Source organism: Bactrocera latifrons, unplaced genomic scaffold, assembly GCF_001853355.1.
Source record: "Bactrocera latifrons isolate USDA-ARS-PBARC rearing strain unplaced genomic scaffold, ASM185335v1 scaffold_577, whole genome shotgun sequence".
NCBI classification, from domain to species: domain Eukaryota; kingdom Metazoa; phylum Arthropoda; class Insecta; order Diptera; family Tephritidae; genus Bactrocera; species Bactrocera latifrons.
In genome coordinates this window covers 82,278-86,755 of record NW_017537242.1, presented here as the reverse complement: position 1 = coordinate 86,755, position 4,478 = coordinate 82,278, and positions in this window count along the sequence as shown.

Genomic DNA, 4,478 nt, shown 5'->3' with positions numbered 1-4,478 from the left:
ATATTTCAGAGGCTAATGGAGGAATTAATATCTCCTTGTCAAAATGCATTGAACTACATTGATGACGTAATCATTTTTAGAAGCAACCTTGAAGAACTGGAAATGGGTAGGACAATTTATAAAACAAATAATATTTTGCTGAACAAAAGTAAATGCATAATAAGAACTCAAAGGCTGAAATTTTTGGGAGATTCAATCTCCTGATCCCGAAAAAGTAAAAGTGATCACAGCATTCAGAGCACCGAAAAATAAAGAAGTACGTAGTTTTCTTGGTTTAGCTACATATGTGGGTAAGTTTGTAGTTGATTTGGCAGGCAGCACCGAGCCTCTAAGGAAATTAAAGAGGAGCAAGGAGAAATTTGTTTGGGGCAAAGAGCAGGAGGACGCATTCCAAGGACTAAAACCGAAAATTGCCGCGGTATCAAAACACTCATACTTTAACCCACGGGACAAAACGTGTTTAATTGCAGATGCTAGTCCGGTGGCCCTGGGTGCCGTATTATTGTACTTTGATAATGCAAATACTTCGCTGACCATTTCATTTGCCGATAAGAGTCTCTCACCGGTGGAAAACACATATCCACAAACCAAAAAAGAAAGTTTAGCTTTGGTGTGGGCTGTTTAAAAATTGTAGTATTATTTGGCAGGGCTACACTTTGATTTGAAGAGTCACGGCAAACTTTTTAAAAATACTCAGCTTCCAATAAATAACAATTGTGTATCTTAATTTGTGGCTTAGTTAGGACATTTCATAGGTTATCGTTTAATGGCATTTTGTCCTCTTTTTTTTGGCCAGGCAACCCGTGTACGAAGAATTATGACGATATCTCAAGCTTGACTCCCATTACGGCTTCTACGGACAGACAGATAAACAGTCATTCGGAATTCAACTCATCTCATCGGCATGATTGTATAAAGAGCGGAAGAATTTAGTTAAGGAAGTGACCACTACTTAAGGCCAATCGACGACTCGAAGCATGCACCAGACTTAGATAAGCTAGCGACAAGGTGCTTGGTCAGAAATTTAATCAGTTTTATTTTCATAAAATTATACGGTAACCAAACTATTTTAATTTTCAGGAAAATAAAAAAGCCGTTTAGTATTATATATAGTGCAGTTAGAAAAATTGATATAAGAAGTTAAAAAAAATGTAAAAGGATTTTTATCTCTTTGGCTTAACCGCCCATTACGCTACATCAGCATGCAGGTACAATCAGTTTATGGTGTCAACAAGCTCGAAACATACACTACACTTGCATGTTATAAAAATATTCATTTTTTATGGAAAACGTCGTTATGGTCGTAGCTAAAATTTGTGCAGGAATTATTATTGCTATTGTCTTTAGATTAAGAGTTGGTTAATATTCCACTCTTAATTATCCACAGGGACTGCATTAATTCATATAGACCAATAAATTCTCCCCAAAATAGTTTTCCTTTGCATTCATATGTATCTACGTTACTCACTTTTTGAAATTTTAATTAAATGTTTGTCCTGATTGTTCAGGTGCTCCGAGACAACTGACCAGCCGCTCGTTCGTTCGCTAGGAACCCCATCTACCGAATGCAGTCTGTGGGCGCATGCTCTGAAGTACAGTCTCGGCGGAAGAAAATCAGTTACTTTGCAGACAAACCCTTTATAATTCGGTATTTTTTTTTTTTTTATCTTTTTAATAATGACCCATTTTCGTGCCGTAAAATAAGACAAATAAGCTTAGATTGAGTTCAAAAAGTCAAAATGGAAATAAAATATGAAGACTGTCTTACCATTATGGAAAACTAGAAACGTACATGACGAGCCAGGAAGGAATCACATGACATCTTAAAGTGATGAAAGAGCTATTTTTCTCCTTTTTGAGAAAAAAAAGACATTGCTTAGTCTAAGAGAATATTGATGAATAAACTTTTGTATTTTTCATCCTCTTAAGACGTGTTTGGCTAAGAAAAGGACAGGCATTTATTGAAAAGATGCATGTTTATAGAATTTTCTTTGCTCATGGATTTGGGGTTTTGAGRTATTCTTCTTTACTGGCGTATATACGCCATTATAGCCCAGTTAACAGCAGCTATCAATATCATCGGCATACGCTTGCAGCTGTACACTGTTATAAAATATTGTACCTACTCGGTTAAGCTCTGCAGCTCAAATTATTTTCTCCAGCAGCAGGTTGAAGAAGTCGCACAAAAGGGAGTCGCCTTGTCTGAAACATTGTTTGGTATCGAATGGCTCGGAGAGCTGCTTTCCTGATCATGACCGAGTTTTTGGTGTTGCTCAACGTCAGTTTACACAGCCGTATTAGTTCAGCGGGGATACCAAATTCAGGCATCGCGGCATAAAGGCAGCTCCGGTTCGTGCCGTCGAAAGCAACTTTGAAATCGACGAAGAGGTGGTGTGTGTCGATTTTCCTTTCACGGGTCTTTTGCAAGATTTGTCGCATGGTGAATATCTGGTCGGTTGTTGATTTGCCAGGTTTAAAGCCACACTGTTAAGGGCCAATCAGTTTGTTGACGGTGGGCTTTAGTGATGAGCGATATTTCACTACCAGTGATCACTGTGATTGAAAAATCACATATCGCAACTGCGATCAACGTTGACATCGTCCAAGCCTCTGCACCATATAGCAAGACGGGACTTATGAGTGACTTATAGAGTTTGGTTTTTGTTTGTCGAGAGAGGACTTTGCTTCTCAATTGCCTACTCAGTCCGAAGTAGCACCTGTTGGCAAGAGTTATCTTGCGTTRGATTTCCAGGCTGACATTGTTGGTKKTGTTTACGCTGGTTCCAARATAGACGAAATTATCTACRACTTCAAAGYTATGACTGTCAACASTGACGTGAGTGCCAAGTCACGAGTACGACGACTGTTTGTTTGATAACAGGAGATATTTCGTCTTGCCCTCGTTCACTGCGAGACCCATTTGCTTTGCTTCCTTGCCCAGTCTGGAGAAAGCAGAACTAACGGCGCGGGTGTTGAGGCCGATGATATCAATAGTGGTCTGAGTCGATGTTAGGACCTCGGAGCGCACGCACATCTAAAACACTGGAGACGTGTCTTCCGTCTATCACAACATGATCARTCTGGTTGGTGGTTTTTCGATCCGGAGACAGCCAAGTAGCTTGATGTATCTTCTTATGCTGGAATCTAGTACTACAGATAACCATATTTCGGGCCCCGGCGAAGTCGATCACAGTCTAGACACAGAAAACCTGAACTTCCTTAGAATGATAAATATGTTGCAGTGCACAATTTTGTTCTATAATCAATGGTATGTGCAGCGCACTCTATGTAAGGAATTTTTTAGGCAATTTTTTTACACCTTGGATTACATTATTGCCGTTTCAAAAAGAGTCCCTAATATAAATAGTTTAGGTTTAGCGGAGAGAGTGTAGTTTCCCAACGTGAAAACTTTTTGAAATCCGTGAAGTGGTTCAGCACCTGTTCAATTCAAACCAACAGACAATCAAATCTTTCCTCTTTGTAGATATAGATAGATGTAACGGGGTTTTCAATAAGAGCACTACAAAGATTTTTTATTAATAAAAGAAAAAAGGGTACGATATTAATTAAATTCTTGATTTCTGTGAAAGTAGATTCGATGCCATTATATATGGAACTCGATTTCTTTAGCATGGGCACCACGGGCATGCTTGCAGAAGGCCAAACCAATTTTGATCATCAATCGTTGGTGGTTCGTTGGCATAGACCATAGACTTGAACCCCACACGAAATAGTCTAACGGCGTCAAATCAAATCACGACCGAGGGGGCCAATGCGGGCCAAAAATATTCGGTTATGATTGAGCGGTAGCGATCCCCATACACAGTATGGTCTTGATCATCTCGGAAGAAGACACCGCCGGGATAGTAACCGCACCAAACCGTAATGTTTTCGTGATGCAATGGTGCCATGGAGTACGTGTGGATTGATTTCGATGAAAATCCGGATCACTTTCAAGTTGTTGCTCAGCGCAATTTACGAACATACGACGATTCTAGTGGTCAAGCGGCTTCAGTTGTAGCGTCAATTTGATCTTGTAGGCCAAGATCTTTTCTCAAAATTAGCCACAACGGCATCAAGAGATGTCCAATGCTTGAGAACGACATGCGAGAAACTGATTTGGACCTTCCTCAATTGATGCGCTAGCGACGCTAGACGCTCAATTGTTGATATGACACAACTATTATGATGACTATAAATTGGACGTAGCGCTGATTCCGAATTTCGGAAAAAAAAATTTGGTAATATCTTTCCATTATGAAATGGCAAACTTTGCTGAAGAGAAATGACAATAGAGCGGGAAAAAATAAAAATATATGGTATTTGCATTGTATATTCGAATTTCGAATTTTTTGTGGCGTTATGTTGGTACTCATGTYTCTCACTTATGCCGACAAGCTCGGCCATTTTGAATGTTCATTTAATTGTTGACAGCTGCTTTGCTTGCACGTGTTTTGGATCGTCTTCGATTTTTACCT